The sequence below is a fragment of the Lynx canadensis genome, chromosome F1 (assembly GCF_007474595.2).
Source record: "Lynx canadensis isolate LIC74 chromosome F1, mLynCan4.pri.v2, whole genome shotgun sequence".
Lineage (NCBI taxonomy): Eukaryota > Metazoa > Chordata > Mammalia > Carnivora > Felidae > Lynx > Lynx canadensis.
Genome location: NC_044319.2, coordinates 6,323,688 through 6,341,758, shown reverse-complemented (window position 1 = coordinate 6,341,758; position 18,071 = coordinate 6,323,688). Strand labels below are relative to the sequence as shown.

Here is an 18,071-nt window from a genome sequence, read left to right as displayed (position 1 = left end):
TTTCTGGACCTTCCATCATGCTTCCTACCATGGAATTGTCCTGGGTAGGGGGGAGCTGATTAGAGCTCAGCCTGTAGGTATTTTGGTAGATGCTATACTTTAATAAATAGTAAATACACTCATTGCTCTGTCTTCTAAAGGACGTTTGTTTTTTTAGGGTCTTTGTGCATTCATCTGGGGGAAAAAAAAGCAACCAAATCTGCTTTATTCAAATTCCAAATTCTAGGGGAGCAGATTGTCACAGAATATACAGAGATGAACTTCCAAAAATAAAAATGGATGGAGGAATCATAGGTATTTATCATGAATGCTAGAAACATTAGGGCTTGGGAGTCACAAATGGGCATCATGCTTTATAACAATTTGTCAATTATTTCCTAATTTTTCTTTATGGAAAAGATCATATGAATATTCACGTTCAGCCCTTGTCTCCTGTGTTGATCCCAGAGACACGAGGATGTTTCATTCTCGGTGTCAGATCAAAAGTGAAAATTATCACAAAACTAGAGAGCGCCCAATCCTAACCACTAGACTACCAGGGAGCGACTATTATCACAAAACTAGAGATAGCTCATGTAAATGTCCACATTGTTTAATAGTTGGTTTCACATCCAAGGCACGGTTCTTTCTTTTTAAATGTAATATCAGAGCCGTGCAGAAAATATAGGGAAAGAATCCACCTTTTAAGTAAAAATGTCTTTGCTTTGCCTGGCCGGTCAGTCTCCATATCAGTAATGGCTTACCACTGTTGACTGGTATCGTGCACTGAGAAATGTTTTCTTTTAAATATGGTGTATTTTATTTCTGAATTTTCTGCTGGTAGCAGTCTTTGCGCAAACATGGCATTTGTAATGTTGATGGTTGATGTCAAAGTACAGTGTATCTGAAGTTTAATTTTTCATTAGTTTTATAAGGCATTTAACATATTGATTGAAGTCACTCAAAATTGATTCTTAAAAGAGAGATCATTTCTATATTTATATAATTGCAACCTCATGCATGCTTTATGAATTTCAGCTCCAACCTTCGGTTAAGTGGTTATCAAAGGTGGTTATCATCATTTACAATATGAGGAATCCAAGAGATGGAGACCTTGTTGACTTGCACTGAGACAGCATGGCCTCTGGGCTGTCACGTGTATTCTTCTCTTTTTGGCTGCAGTACCCAAGGCGTCTCTCTCTGTCAGAAATGTAATCATCAAGTATCCTGGTATGGATCGAGATCTCTCTGTAGGAACCTTTGGGATCCATCCCAAAATGAGGTCTCAAGAGGTACAAGACACAGTTCTATTTGGTCTTGACTTGTGTGTGGGTCTGAGCAAGTTACTAACTTTAGGAGCTTACTTCTTATGAAGAAGTCTGGTGATCAAAACGACGATCTTAAGATCTTTGCCGTAAGAGAAATTCATCCACACCACCAGCCTCCAGGGCCCAGGACCTTGTCTCTACTCTCATTTCATGCGCTAAGGGTTCTTGGTTCCAGGCCCTCTTGCTGACTCCCAGTTTCCATAGTTTGGCACCCATTAAACATTGTACAAAACTTCTTGCTACCATGTACAAATTTTCTGACACACCTTACAATAATGATGATTATTACCTAGCACATAATCATACAACACATAAATACATATATAATAAATTACCATTACAATTGTTATCACTAACATTGTAGCAGCTAACTTTATTTTTTTTATTTTCATTTATTTTAGAGAGAGTTGGGGACAGGGATGGAGGGAGCAAAAGAATCTTAAGCAGGCTCCACACTCAGCTCAGAGCCTGACACGGGGCTTGATCCCAAGACCCTGGGATCATGACCTGAGCTGAAATCAAGAGTCAGATGCTCAACCAACTGAGCCACCCAGGTGCCCCAGCAGCAGCTAACTTTAGATAGTACTTTCTATGTACCAGCCACTGTCCATGTTCTAAACGCTTACCTTTATTGACAATCTAATTCTTGTACAAGAAATTACAGTACAAGTACTGAGGAAAGTACTACTCAGGAAATTGAGGCACAGGGAGGTCACACAGCCACTTACACGACAGAGGAGGAACCAGAACCATGTGGCTTTACTCCCAAGTCTATGAAGAAGGGAGGCCGATGTAAAGAACTTAGGAATATTTTAGCTCCCGTGATACCAATTTTTAAAAAGTTCCTGCGTGGTACCAACCAGATATGGCATTATTTTATGTTTTCATTCTCTGTGTCCTCTGAGCTGCTCTCCAGCCACTAAGCCACGACTGTGGTTCCCTGAGGGGCATCTGGTCAGTTTCAGAACGGAGTCCCAACATGCGTGCTTTAAGCGGTGCAAACATATCTCACACCTGAGGATCCCGTGTCTCTGCGTGAAAATCTTGGGTGCTGATCGATAGGAGAAAATGTGGTAGAGAGCCTAAAATAGTCACATTCTCAAGTATGTTTATGTTGCTGTAAATTCAAGGCAGATGGATGAATTGTGAGAAGGAATAGAAGAGGAACAATCATTTGAAATAAGAGAATGGCAGGAAGGGCAATTCAGTAAAATCCTTCCTTCCATTTAAAAAAAAGGAAAAAAAAAAAGTCATTCCTAATTATTGACGGTTTACCGTGATGTTACACTAGGTGCTCTACAAAAGCTGTCCACAGTTTACCCCGGTTTACAAATGAGGCAACTGAGACCCAGAGGAAGGAAATTGTCTGTGAGAGGCGAAGCTACACTTCAAACAGTTTTACCTGACCCCAAAGCCTGTGCTGTCTCTACAATACCTCATGGTCTTTCTGCCTCTAAAAGAGACAATGGTCCTAGTGGACCCAGAAAAGCAGTGGTATTAGGGGGCCTGTCAAGACGCAGTCTGGTAGAGTCCTGAGAAGTGTTGCCAGGAATAAAAGTCACTGGAAAAGTAGCAGAACGTTACAAAAAGGCCACAGGGGGACAATAATAATTGTACCTACAAGAAAAGAAAACATACAGCCTCTTGCCTGAGCACAAATAGAAAGTGATGGTGAAAACTGAGGAAGGTAGTAAGTTTCTAATCTGTTCTCACATGCTTTTGACCATGTTCATGCTTTCCATGCATTACCACTCAGTGGCAGTGAGGTAAACTTTGTGCCACCAGATAGCACTGTCACAGCCGGGCTTAGTGCATACATGTCACAGTGTGTTTGTTCCTTTTTCAGGCCGTTTCTGTGTTTCTCCTTTCTGTTACCGTGGCAGTATTAACGTTATTGATCTGGGTGGAGCACAGGGGTGTTATTCATGTATGGCACAGGTTAGATTTATTAAAAAATCTATTTAGGGGCGCCTGGGTGTCTCAGTCGGTTAAGTGTCCGACTTCGGCTCAGGTCATGATCTAGCAGTCAGCGGGTTTGAGGCCCACGTCAGATTCTGTGTCTCCCTGTCTCTCTGCCCCTCCCCTGCTCATGCTCTGTCTCTGTCTCTCTCAAAAATAGCTAAACATCAATATATAAATGTATATATATTTTTTCTTTTAATATAGAGGGCTCTACTTAATGCAATCATAAAGAGGTACAATTTTTTTTCCCACAAAGTGCATGCTTTCTTATTGCAAACACCAAGTTTGTGCAGTGAGCCCTCATCTGCATAGGAGGGTCTCTAGGATTGGCAGTAGACGTTGGTCAGTTTTCCCCGAGGCTACAGCTGAGAGTGGGATTGGTACGGTGTCAGGAACGGTATATCCGAGCACACTTAACTAGCAATGTGACCGGTCATCATTGTAAAGCCCGGAAATTTCCTCTTGTCTGGAGGTTGACGCAGCCCAGTCTTGAGAAACACCTAACTGAACATCTGAACACAGACGAAAGATGATTCTGAGGAGGACCATCCCTCCCTCCATTTCCACAAGCATGTCCAGTGGGGGTGAAGGGCGCACATCCATTGTTGAGTCGAGGGGAGAAGTTCGGGGGTCACTTTCTTTCCAAGATGTCACCGTCACAGATAAGCTCCCAGTTTCCAGCCTCCCTGGGGAGTTTCCCTTCTGTTTCCTAATGGTGTGCGGTCCCCCCAGCAACTTCCTGCTGTATCTCTCAGGCGGTTGAAAGTCATTGACCCCTTAGCCTCGGCCTTCCAAGCTCACCTGAGGGGAACCACAGTTCCCAGCAAGGCGCTGCCTGTTGTATCTTATTGCTTAATTATTCTACCTATTTAATGCCACTTAGAACATTGTCAGCTGTTGAGAAAGGGTAATTATCACTAGTCAAATGAAAAACACTTTTTTGGCTGCCTTACGGATACACATTTTACTGGTACCTTGATACATAATGAAGCCTGATAGCAAAACTTTTGCTTGTCTCTTCTTCAAGCCACAGCTGTTTCCCTGCTAAATTCATCCCATCTGTCTTCCCTTCCGTAAAGCTGTAGGCAGTATAGCATAAGTACAGAAGCAGTTCAGTGCTATTTTGGATAAACATAGCTGAAATTTGAATCTTTGCCATTTGCGATGCACACATTTTGTTTTACTGCTGTAAAGAGAGCTGTCAAAATACAACTACATGGATAATTTACTAAAATACAGTCAAATATAAGGTTGATCAAAAAGAAAGTGCACTGGGTCAGCCTGCCTGTTCCCAGCTCTGCCTGTTCCCTGCTCTGAAAGGTGTCCCCGCCTCGCGATCCCATGAATGCTGCTTGGGGAAGGCGGCAACTTTGCGGTCTTTGTTTTAATCCCGCGGCGTGGTCTCAGGAGTCAGCAGTTCCTTCAAACTGTCTGTGGCATGACTAGCAGAGTCCTTGAGAGGCTCTAGAAGTCCATTTTCTTAGTCTCCAAAAAATTTGCATCGATGGGAAACATTTTTTCTTTCTTGGCACATCCAGTCAGATTTGAACTACATTAGCATTCTGCTGTGTTGTGAAACGGATTGCATCGAAACCTTTGTTACCAGTCAGGCAGTACATTTTATTTCCGTATTACTCTCTTTCAGGGTTATTGGTACAGATGAGTGTACTGTCGTATCTTGTCGGTTCATCAGTAACTCACATTGCTGTAGAGTCAATGGAGAGGTTTTCTTCAATGAAGTCCTCTTTCTGAATTCTAAGACCGCTCACCTGCACCTGGGCCCTCCCCTTGCACGCCGATCTACTGCTTTCCTTACCCATGTGCCAAGGTCTTTCTGGAGGTGCTGAGGGGCGGGGCCAGTATCTAATCTACTTGGGTAGCCACTGTGGCCAGAGCTCATAAAATGTAGTTGGAAGTCTGTTTAAACAAAGCTTACCGAATCGCGTCACGTTGATGCCTTCATGAGTGAGTCCTCCAGCAGAGATTTAACTTGCCTCCACTCCACCACTGAGGTTCCTCTCCCAGCACTTTCCCAGAAGCGTCTTTGCGAAATTCCCCCAGATAGGGATCCCGTCGACAACTACATGCAACCCCCTGGGAGTGACATCTTCTCTGTCTTGTCCTCCACCATTTCCCAGCAGCCGGTAGGGAGTACGTTGTAGGTGTTTGGTAAATACTTGCCGGGACAGGTGAATGTTGTGGTATTTTCTTCACGTTGCATTGAAGTCCCTGCCTCTTAGTCACTGGAAAACACCAGCATCAACAGCGTGTATGGTACTTAAACAGCTTTAGCAAGATCATATGCTGCATCTCCAGCTGCTGCCAGTGAAATTGTTTTCCTAGAAAGTCCCCAAGGCCTTCTCTACACCGAGGCATTGCCCTCTTTTTTATCTAGTTTTCTTTTAGCAAAAAAAAAAAAAAAAAAAAAAAAAAAAAGAAGTCCATATTCTTCAGAAGCAAAAGCAATATGACCTCCACAAATGTAACTAATTCTCTACTCCAGCTGAAGGTGGAGATGGCAGATGGCAGCTTTTGCCAGTGGTTCCTTGAAAGCCATCTCTATAAAAAGGGTGATGTGACTGTGATGCCATCTGATTTCAGGCCAGTCGGTGCTTTATAAGCACGGTCTGTGATGCTGTCATTACAAATCCTATTTTCCCTGGGGCGCCTGGGTGGCTCAGTTGGATGAGCGTTCCACTTTGGCTCAGGTCACGATCTCACAGTTCGTGAGTTCGAGCCCCGCATCGGGCTCTGTGCTGATGGCTCGGAGCCTGGAGCCTGATTCGGGTTCTGTGCCTCCCTCGCTCTCTTCCCCTCCCCCACCACTTACACTTTGTCTCTCTGTCTCTCTCTCTCAAAAATAAATAAACACTTAAAAAAAATCCTTCTTTCCTTCAATACCTGCCTATGTCAGGTCCTGTGCCAGACATTGTGGCTGCCCGTGAGAACCATCCCCTGCTCACAAAGGGCTGACCTTTCTTCCTGTAGACAGTTCTGATGCACTGTGATCAGAGCGATGATGTGGAACACGGGAGAAGGAACATATAGGAGGAGATCAGATAGGGCTTTGTAGAAGGTGATTCTTGACTCTGAAGGAGAGCTGGGTATATGCAGAGAGTAAAAAAAGGCACTCTTTCTAATAATATTCTTTGTTTTCCACACTTTGGAAGATCGGTTTAGACTTAAAACCCAACATGAGAAGCAGCACATGACTTCTGTCTGACCTCCCTTGTATTCCCAATGTCGAGGCATGGTTCTATGTCTTGTCCCTCCTGGTGGCTCAGTCAGCTAGCCTGGAGTGTTTCTGTTGGCTGTCCAGCTCAAGACCGTCCTGACTCAAGGACTTCTTATGATGCCTGTATGGCACAGTCCAATCACAGTGCAGGTCTCTGTGCAGATTTTTATCTTGGGAGGGAGAAAATAATACACATAACACAAAATGTTCTCTAGGGTAACATTACTCATTTAACTCAGCATATGATGAGTTCTGTGAGTTTTTCAGTAATTCATTGACACCTTCTCCCCATCTTTATGATAATTCTGAAGCCTATGCTTTTGACTCCATTCTCATGGGAAGGACTCTCAGCCATCTGTGATGGGAAAGAAAACAAGACCATTCTGCCACATGGGCACATGCCCACACAGGATATTTAAAAAGCAGCGTCTCCGGGAAATACCTGTCCATGTAACCAATCTGAACTCTCAGTGTTCCTATGAGCGCCAGCAGGTGTAGATGGCTATTGTCTGGAGAGAAGGCTGGAAATAACCCTTTATTCAGAACCCTGTAAAGAAAGTTGGGTTGCCACGGTCAGATCCTCTTGACCCTACATTGCTGACAAGGTCGGAGAAAATGCTATTCCTAGAGGGGAACAGAAGTGGCTATCAAGGGTTAACCTGGCCCTGATTGACACTTGATCTTCAGAGTAGTATTTATTTTTAGACACTTCAGTGTAAAGCATGTGGTACTGGTACTTAAAAGAATTTTTTTTTTTTTCCCGAACATTGCACGCTTAGGCTTTTCCATCATACTAACTGCTTACAGGGAGCTTGCCCAGTTCCTCCCATTCTCTGGGATGGGTTGGTCGCAAGTTGTGAATTTTAACATTTGCATCTGGCTCTTTATTTTCACGAGGGGGTCACAACCTAGCGATTTCGTCTTGTGCTCAAGTAAATGACTACACGCTCTGAGTGGATTCACCTAGCTAGAATTTGATCTGAATGGGACAGACCAACGGATAGTTGTCAGAGACTGTCCTTAACAGTTCCCTGCACCAGTAAGCCTGCTACCACTTAGTTAACTGAGATGCCAGGGAATTCCAAAAAAAAAAAAAAAAAATCTAATTAATACACATTATTAAACATATTTACACACACTGAACTATTTCAAACCAGTAATGCTGGAATAAAGACAAAATAATACTGTGTATTTACATAACACCATAACACCTTTCACTAGGAAACTCTCAAGTCTTCACTAACTTACTATGCCGCACTGCACCCCACGAGGTGTGTCGGAAGTAAAGGTAGAACAGTACCAAGTGCTAACGAGAGGAGGGAAGCACACGTCTTGTGTAGGGTGATAGAGACTCCTGAGTGGCCCCAGAGCATTCAAGTTCAGGTCACCCTGTGGTAAGGTAGCATCACAGGATTATGGATTTTAGTTTCCTTCTTTACGGTGTTGCTTTTGTTGTGTTTCCCATCTAGCCTGAAGCCTGTGCTGTACTTGAATTGACTGGAGGGATGAGCAGAAAGGACTGAGGCAAGCCTACCCTTGACCTTGACAGTGCCCCCTAACCTGGTCACTTGGTCTCTTGTGTAACTTTCCCTAGACCCTGACAAATAGGATTTTCTTCATTTTTTCCCCTTAGTGGCAATTTTTTTTTTACTTTTTTTTTTTAACGTTTATTTATTATTGAGAGACAGAGAGACACAGAGTGTGAGCAGGGGAGGGGTAGAGAGAGGGGGAGACACAGAATCCGAAGCAGGCTCCAGGCTCTGAGCTGTCAGCACAGAGCCTGATGCAGGGCTCGAACTCAACAAACCGCGAGATCATGACCTGAGCCGAAGTCAGTTGCCTAACCAACTGAGCCACCCAGGTGCCCCAATTTTTTTTTTTTTTTTTTTTTTTAATCAGAGTGTGACAGTCTACTTTCCAGAAATGCCTCAAGGCAGCCAGACACATGCTAGTCAGTGAGAAAGGTGTTGGTGAGCCCTGGTCTCCTCTGGAAGGGTCAGGGCTGATGCCATTTCCAGCACCTCCCATAACAGGACTGGCCCAGCACAGCAAGCACAGAGAACATTCCAGGACTTTTGGGGAGCACCTGGGGCAGACCCAGAGCTGGATGCAGTCGAGAACCCATGTGAACACAAGAATATAAACAGACCAATGGGAATAGTGAACTATGCATTTAGATTTTTAAATAGCATACATTAACATCTTGGAATGAATTTTGCATTTAATATTCCATTGCATTTCCAGAAAGTTTAGTGCTGGAATTTAGTATTCATTTGGTTATGCTACACAGTGAATTTATTCACCTGCTCCTTTGAGGAAAAAGAGGAACTTTCTCTCTAGAAGCCTTTCTCACAGGAAAGCCTTTATTTTGGCTTAACCTCTCAGATTTTTGGATAATTTAGGTGTCACAGATAAACCCATGATAGGATAGCTTTCAGACACTATAATTTAAGTGTCTCTGAAATGTAATAAATAGAGCTTTGTCTGGGTTTGGAGAAATAATGTTTTCTTCCCAAACAGCTGTTCATTTGTATTAACAATTTTCTCTCTCTGGAAAGGCAGTATTTCTGTTTTATATCCAATCTTGTCTCCTTTCTATCACGTTAGCTGTGTTCGCTCCATTGTGGCAGTGTTTTTAACATCCCTGAGCACCGTGGGCTGATGACAAAGCTGACCTCAGGGGCTTCCAGAAGAGAAGCTACTACTTGTTTTTCCCTAGCTTATTTCTGGTCAGACTGTCCCTGTATATCTTACTGGGGCTGGCTGATTTCAGTGCCTTTTCATTTTGTCTGAGACCATTTGGAGAAGGCATTTAAACACCAAATGCAGGATGCACAAATCTATACAAATCTATGCCCCCTTCTTCGGTTGGCAAAGCCAAAGGTCTTTGGTTGTTCATTTTGGGGCCCCTAATTAGCACCCAAAGAGGCAATTTCTGAGGCTGTGATGAAGATAGTCATAGCAAGCTGTGAGGTCTGGCCACAGGAGCTACTGAAATATATTAGATACTGGCCCTCCCCTCAAAGAGGTCACGCCCAATGGGCCTACACTAGACCTTTGCACACGGGAGAAAGAAAGCAGAGAATCATGGGCGTGAGAACATGAATATAAAATAAAGTTTCCTAACAATCTTGTGAGATGGACAGGTGGGACATGTATGGTAAAAATTATATTTTACTTTGAAGTCATCTGGTTAGAGAGAGGCTAAATATCACCAAACTCCCATGGCTGGTAGGCTGAGAATCAGACCCTTTCCTACTTAATGTCTCTGAGAGTCATCATAGGGAAGGGTAGTTAAGAACGTGCCTTCTGAACCCAGATGGCACGGCTTCAAATACCTGCTCTGCCCTCTTCTGTGCTGTGTGATTTGGGACGAGCTACTTAACGTGGGCCTAAACATCTCCATCCATAAAATTATGACAGTTGTGTTACGTATCTCATGGGGTTAAGAGGATTGCACGAATTATTACACAAATGTTCAGAGCAGTGCCTGGCACACAGCAAGGACTCAATAAACGTTAGATGTGTGTATTGCCACAGCGCTCAGCACAGGGAGCAACATGTACAACCTGTAATCAGAGCTCGTGAACATTAAATAGGTCTTCCCTACACCTTTAGCGAAGTTAGAATGAAACAGGGTTTTTGTTCTCGTGCTGTAACCCAGGACTACTGCAGCCCTTGCAATTAATGAGGGACACAACGTTCACAATGTCGGCCTCTGGGGAATACTGTCAGGGGGACGGACGGTTAATAATCAGGTCTCCACCCCTGACAGATCAGAAGTGCCGCCTCATAACGATGCATTCCAGAATACTCTAGAGAGGCCTTTGAGACTCATCTCCTTTAAGTTTGAAAGCGTGGGGGCACTTGGTGCTTATACAGCGCTAACTTCCAAGTAACACATCTCCGTTCACAGTCTATTATGCTCAGACCCTCCTGGAAACTGCTTTTGACTGTTGACTGGAAATGTGACCAAAGATTAATGAATTTGGAAGCACTGAAGTGATAGAAAAGGTATTTGTTTGTTTGCTTGGCTGGTTGGTTAAAATCCTATTCTGTTTTGAACTGAGTTGGAGTCAGCGGTGAAATTAGGAAGCTGGGGGATCCAGTGATTTTGGAAATCGGTCCAGGTCCAATCAGGTGAGGGGGATGCGAGGAGGGAGAGAGCAGAGGCCGGAGAAAAACCCACCCCAGATTACAGCCCCCAGATCCCACTGGCCCAGAAGCCAGAGGAGAGTCTCGGGGACACCTCGGGGCTTTGTGTGTGTGGGGGAGCTGTCTGCTTGGGCACATATGTGCACCAAACCTCCCTTTGCTCCATGCCAGCATCTGATCAGCAGCCTCCAAATGTTCTAGCATCCCCAGCAGATCATTTTGATTCAGAAGCCCTATATTGACAGTTAACTTTTACTGAAAGACTATTGTCTTGATAAGAAATTCCTGACAACTTCAGTGATGTTGGATTCCAAGTATATAATGACAGCTCTGATGGTGTGTGTTTGTGTGTGTGATGCATTCAAATGCTCTAAGGAAAACTCTAATTTTTCACTACGCTGGAGGGGGCACCCAGCATTCAGGCTCTGTGCAAGTGCACATAAACACACGTGATACTTGAACCACAGACCCTATAGAATTTACTAGCATACATGGAAATTTGGTGAGGACAAAGTTGTTTTTTGTTTTGTTTTGCTAGGAGACTGTCTTGTCAAATGTCCAGTAGCTTTTAGTTAAGTTCCACCCAAGGACAGTGTGGTATGGACAAAGAAGCACCAGATCTTAAACAGAGAAATCTGGCTTTCAGTCCTGTCTTAGCTATTTTATAGCTGCCGTGAGGATCATGGGTTTAGATGACAGACCTGGGATTGTGTTCTAGCTCTCCACTTACTATGTGTATAAGGCAAGATATCGGGGGCATCTCTGGGCCTCACTTTCTTGTCTATAAAATGAGGATCACAATAGTAGCCATAATACCTTCTTGAAAAGGTTGCTAATAATGACTTACAAATAACTGGAAAAACACTTAGCACAGTCACTGCACATAGAAGAGTCTCAATTAATAATAATAATAATACCTCATACTGTTTATTGCTTTAGTTATGTTATTATGGAATCTTAATTGCCTCGTTCATTTGAAAGAAGCAGCACTTCGTCTATTCGGGGCCGTTTTCAGAGTTAGGTGAGCTCGTGTATGTGGAAGCACTGTGCATATGCTCTGAAGTACTTTTTTAATGTTTATTTATTTGTTTTGAGAGAGAGAGAAAGCCAGCATGAGCGGGGGAGGGGCAAAAAGAGAGAGGGAGAGAGAGAGAACCCCAAGCAGAGAATCCTGACACGGGGCTCCATCCCACGACGGTGAGATCATGACCTGAGCCGAAATCAAGGGTCAGACACTCACCTGACTGAGCCCCCCAGGCGCCCCTGAAACACTTTATTAAAAATAATAATGATGATGATGATTGTACTTTCACTTAGTGAGGATCTCTAAGGGCCAGGCGTTTTACATGCTGTCTCTAACTCTCCAAGTAGTCCTGGGAGGTAGTAGAATCATTTTATATTGGAAATGAAACAGGCTTAGAAGAATTTGCCTGGGACCATGCTGAGATTTCAACGTAGATTTTTTTCTTTTAATTCAAAGTCATCATTCTACATAGCTGCATCTCAATGGTAACAAAACAATTGTTAATAATAGGTTATTGTTCCTGTTGATAATAGAATCAGGCTCCCGGCATCTAGTCTGTGTAATCATCGAGTAGTATAACCTGCACTGCATGTATTTTATATTAAAACATATGATTTTTATACTTACCTGGCAAGGGAGATACCATGATCAGCGAAGGTGGTTTTCCCAGGGCGAGGCTTATCCATTGCACTCCGGATGTGTTGACCCCTGCGATTTCCCCAAATGTGGGAAACTTGACTGCACAATTTGTGGTAGTGGGTGACTGCATTCGCGCTTTCCCCTGGGGCGGGGGGGGGGGACAAATGTATGAATTTGACAAAATGCATTGAACACATACTCACAGACTTACATGTGTATCCACCCATGAAGCCCGAGGCTATGGAGGAAGTTTCAGAAAGGAGGAACCTGTCGGCGAGATCTAGGCAGTGGCCTTGTGGTTGGAAAACACGTGCTATCCCCACATCCCCAAGGGGAATAATTTGAAGGGCATACTTTTTGAATGGCTAAGTTCTGATACTTTCATTATAATATTCAATGCTTTCTTAGTCACTCCTCATGTTTTTGCATTTCAGTTACATGAATTTTCATTCACATTGTAGATTACAAGTAAATGGAATTTACAGTTTGGTGCCCCCGTCAGCATACTAATTTGAACTAGTTTATTGCTCACCAGCTGACAGTGGTCTGCTCAGGTGGGCAGCCTGGAACCCGGGCATATCCTGAGGGGACGTGTCTGTGCAGAAGTGTCCCTGAACACCTGGAGCCTACTGGACTTCATGAGATCTGCATGGCTCTGGCAGTTACTTTTTTTTTTTTAATTTTTTAATGTTTATTTATTTTTGAGAGAGAGCGAGAGACGGAGAGACAGAGCACTAGTGGGGGAGGGACAGAGAGAGAGGGAGACGCAGAATCCGAAGCAGGCTCCAGGCCCCGAGCTGTCAGCACAGAGCCCGACACAGGGCTCGAACCTACGAACCATGAGATCATGGCCTGAGCCAAAGTCAGATGCCTAATCAGCTGAGCCACCCAGGCTCCCTGGGGTTCAGCAATTCCTCACTGCAGGTTTGCTGAAGTTTTGCTTCTTTTTTTTTTTTTTTTTTTTTTGCTAACCCTTTCTAAGCCTCAGTCTCCACAATCTATTAAATCAAAATAATAGTGCCTGACTACTTAGAGTTTCCAAGCAGATAAAGGGATATTTCATTTAACGTGCTCAGCACTTAACACTGCATCCTTTTCCACCCTTCTTTGACTTCTGAAAGAAAAAAAAAAGGGTCTACTTTTGCAACAATGGAATATTCGGTTTGCTTTTTTTACCATCCCTCATTTGCACGGACTTGGAAAACCATGCGTGGCCAACCAACACATGGATCAAACAAATTTACAAGGAGATCAGAAACGGCTTTTCACCTGTGACTGAGTGGTGCCACCGTTGGGGGTGTCCCATCTGCAAGAGGGCTCTCTGCACCAGTCCGGAGGGAATATCCCAGCTGTCCCTATGTTACAGAGGCTAGACCAACTGCCCCTCACCCCCCCACCCTGCAGATTTTTGCTCCTGAAGCCGAGCGCCCTGGCCTCGATCACTCACATGTGTCTGCCAGGTTTAACTTTTAGTTTGTGTAAAAGTTAGTCTTTCTGATTCCTGGCCTGATGAAATATTTTAGAATATTTTCCCAGTCCCGCTCCCCTCCCCCGTCCCCCACCGCTCTAAGTTACAAATGGCCAGATTTCAGTCATCAGGAGAGTCGAATGTATTATTTTTTTGCAGCCTGTCTTTCTGGGGGCCGGATTCCAAGGAGGCAGCCCGTGGGCTCACAGGCCAGGAGAGCCAGGATTTCAACAGCGTCAACAATCTTTGCTCATCATACGGAAAAGCAGTGTGTCAGTGCCGGCTCATTAGCATACAGCCGCGCCGTGCTTGCTAACAAAGCAGGCTCTGGGTATCTGCTGGTTTCTCAGACTGTCCGTCTTCCTTGACCAAAAAGAAGAGGAGAGATAGCTTCAGGCAAGGGTGCCGTCCCTCTCCCGAGGCCAGAAAGCCTCCCAAGGATTCCCAGAGGGAGAGCTTTGAAGTGGTTTTCAAGTAATCAAGCTCTTGGAAAAAGGAGACCAGCCACCCTTTGTTTTTCTAATCTTGTTCTGAATCACGACAGGCAAATAAATCGCCATGTTGTCGAGTTAAAAATGAGCGAGCCCCGAATAATTCCCGATCATCCCTTTAACAGTTCTGTTTAGTTAGCAGGCTTCAAAAGAAAGAACTATATATATGTGGGCAGAGGTACGCCTGCGTGCCCCGCGCGGTCTGTCTCCCGATCCCTCTTTTGTTAGGGGGATGGAGGGGAAGGAGAAACTTACAAGCAGATGTGCTGCTAGATCTACAGGCTTCTGCCAACCATATGGCATCTTAAAGAAAGATGGTTGGAGCGTCTGGATTAGCAAAGAGTCGGGATGGGAAGCCATGTGTCGTGTTGGTACAGGCAGTTGTTTGAGCTCTCTCTAAATGGCTTCAGGAGATTGTGTAATGGAACAAATGGTCCTGGGAGCCCGGGAACAGCCTTGCCGCTGCTGGATAGGCAGTCGGTCCTCGGGCGGGAGCTGTTTCCCTTTTTCCTCCCCCCTTGTGGCCTCTCCTTCTTTTAGTGTTCTTCCAACTCCGAGAATGGACTCAGAACTTTTCCACTTAGAATTTCGCTCTGGGCTCTCCCCGCCTGGATGTCTGCCTGAACTCTCTCCTCTCCCTTGAACCTGGAAGTGAACGCTGGGGTCCTGCCGGGCCGACAGAGGCCTTTCCCAGCTCCCCGGGAGGCGTTCTCCCACCACAACTTCCAGAAACCCCAAGAGATGAAAAATCTTTAATCCCTTAATGGGTCAGCTCAGAGTTTTATGTGGTCCCAGGTGTTGACCACCTAAGAGACGTGCGTGCCCCTTCACCATTTTGGATCTCATGTGTGCCACTTAAAAACAAATTGTACTAATTCCATAGCAGTGAATTCTTTGGTCTTTTGGGTCATGCATGCCATTAACTGAGCAGGACTCCACTCCCTGATACGAAATGCAAATATAAGTTCAAGACTTGAGACACTGCGATACTGGCACCGTGTGGGCAGTGTTTCATCTGGGGTCACGTTCTCTGTCCGTTCTTGTTTTGAGAAACTGAGGCAGAAGGGACACCTTCCAGCCAGAGCAAATCTTTGGAGCTGTTCTCTTGGCCAAGCTCTCTGGACACTTCAGCTGCGTTCTGGGGCAAACAGATCTTTCTTTGTGGCCAGTTCAGGGCCACTGCATATACGATGCAATGCCTTTCGCTGCTAGCAAGTTGGGTCGGCCTCCTCAAGGGAATGGGTGACCCACCCCCAGGCGCCATGATGTATCAGATGCCCTGATGTATCGTGCATTGTGGTCCACGGGAGGCGCGATGAGTAGCTGAGGCAGTGAAAGAACTGGGTCCGTGGGAGTCTCTTGTGGGTGCCTGGTTTGCGCTGCACGCCATGGGAGCAGAGAGCACTGAACAGCAGCATCTCCTTTAGGGTTTGAGCTCCCACCCCCCACCCCCCGCCCCGATCACAGGCAGTGAGCCCAACTGCCCCAGAGAATGGGAGCAAATAAGAAGTGAGAGCCCAGGTTAAAAGTGAATAACGTCCCCCCCCCCCACCTCAAGAAATGAAACGTAGAGCATGTGCAGGACTGGGCTGCAGGGGGAAGGAAGAAAACAGCGTCCCCAAATCTGAATATGTCTTCAAACTGTCATTGTTTTTGTGTACTTGCGGCTGAGGCAGATGATTTTCACTGTCTGACACAAGGTCATCTGAGAATCACTTGGAGATCATTACCAATTTCTTTCATAAATAACTCTTTTCTGCAAGGATACCAATGTCACCCAGTTATTTCAGGTGAGGTGCTATTTCATTTTTGTGAATTCTTTGTATTAAAAAATTATTCGTGGGACGCCTGAGTAGCTCAGTCAGTTGAGCATCCGACTCCCTCTCAGGTCATGATCTCACGGTTTCGTGAGTTCAAGCCCCGCATCGGGCTCTGTGCTGACATGACAGCTGGGAATCTGGAGCCTGCTTTGGATTCTGTGTCCCTCTCTCTGTCCCTCCCCTGCTCGCTCTCTCTTTGTCTCTCTCAAAAATAAACATTAAAAAATTTCAAAAAAATTATTTATATCTCATAGACACAGGTTAAAAACACATTACTTTGACCCCCACCCCCAGGGCTCATTTCATGCTGAACATGGGGCGGAGGTGGGGGGCCGTGGGGGAAGTATCATTTTGATTGTTATCTCCCAATTGGAAGAAATTACCACTTTAATCCTTTATACCATCCAAGTGTACATGGTCCCAAATTTGTCAGCATTAGAATTTCTTGAAACAATGCAATTAAACTGCAACATATTTCCTAACATTCTTAATTAAGACAGTAACTGAAAAATGTAGATTAACAGAAGTTACTGTTTTTATCAACACATTTTCTTTCTTTCCCGCCACCATCACATCCCCCTCCCCCATCCCTTTTTCTTTTTTCTTTTTTTTTTTTTTTTCTTTAAATGTCTGATGTCAGTTTCGTCCACATGTACATTATGCACATGGCACCGAAGAAACAAAGTAAAAAATTCTCTTTTAATTCTGAGCTGCATGCCCAACGCCACATGCACTGTCTGTTACATGTCGCTTCTTATGAGGTTCATGCTGGGAGTTTCTTTTTAAAGGCAAAGTGTTTCTGAAGGAAAGAGTTCAGGTTGCGCAGATTGTGTTAGAAAAACCTCCCTCTCTCCGAGTGGAATTAATATACTGATTGTTCCGTGCAGGCTCAAACTGGCAATGTGTGCAAAAGTTCAAGAGTATCTGGGAGTGGAAATATGGAGGAGAATTTGAGAGAGTGAGCGCACACAAAGAGATGGGAAGTGTTGTTGGAAAGTGAAATTAATGGTAACTTTGTAAGCAGGCAGAGGGAATGTAAGTATGAACAACTGTGCAGTAAAGGGTCCTCAGGCTTAGAACATTTGTGCGGAATCAGAAAGCCCTGATTCTCATGGCGCATTTAGGATAGGTCATGAAAACCAGTTGGGTTATTGGAGGACAATGGGGGCGCGGATAAAGCGCTGTCACACCCAGCACCTTTTAACTCGCATTTCTTTGAGGTCTTCAGGTGTTGGGCCCTTTCAGTTGGGTCACAGGAGAAGCTTAATCACTAACCCAGAAACCGAAGCGGGCCGTAATGGTGCTTCGGCCTGTCAGCCAATATTTTTTTCCTGGTTGGTTATAATCTTGAGTGTCCAGGATGATCCACAAACGGTGAACGTTTGGTTTACACGTAAGGAATTAAAAGGTAAGAAAAGCCAGTAACAATCGCGCGGCACCTTTCCCATCACAAGGAAACTTTTCCCGCAGTGCTCCCCAGGGAGAAGGAGACGGGGGACGGGAGCTTGGAGTTAATGAGCCTTTCGCCCATCTCCTTCTTCGACTGCCACGTCGGCTTAATCCTCGCCGTCCGCCACAGCCCGGAGCCCCGCGGGCCCCGCGGAGCCGCCCCGGCCGCCCGGCAGGTGCAGGCGCCTTCCCGGGACCCCCCTCCCGCGGGCAGCCGCGGCGCAGCCCAGAGGTCGGGGCGAGCGGCCGCGCGGCCCGGGGGTTGGGGCGGGGTGGGGGGGGCGGGCGTCGGCGGGCGCGGTTGGGGGCCGGAGCCGGGCGCCTCCCCGCCCGCCGCGGGAGGGGCCGCCCGCAGCCCCGGGCGCGCTCGGAGGCGGCCTGAGAGCAGGTGCAGGGGCGCGGCGGGCGCGCTCGGAAGTGGCCAGCGCGCGGCGGGAGGCGGGCTGCATCTCCGGGGCTCGTCCTGAGCGCGCACCACCGCTCCCCGCTCCCGTCGACGGGATTTTCACTGCAAGTCTGAG

At 45.6% G+C, this 18,071-nt stretch overlaps 1 protein-coding gene and 1 non-coding gene across 2 annotated transcripts in view; both read left to right on the top strand.

The window, feature by feature from the left end:
* SDCCAG8 (SHH signaling and ciliogenesis regulator SDCCAG8) overlaps positions 1–18,071 on the top strand; it is a 247,243-nt gene that overhangs the window by 205,569 nt on the left and 23,603 nt on the right.
* On the top strand, positions 12,303–12,467 carry LOC115505761. Its single transcript, XR_003966126.1, has one exon. It is a non-coding gene; the product is annotated as a U1 spliceosomal RNA (small nuclear RNA).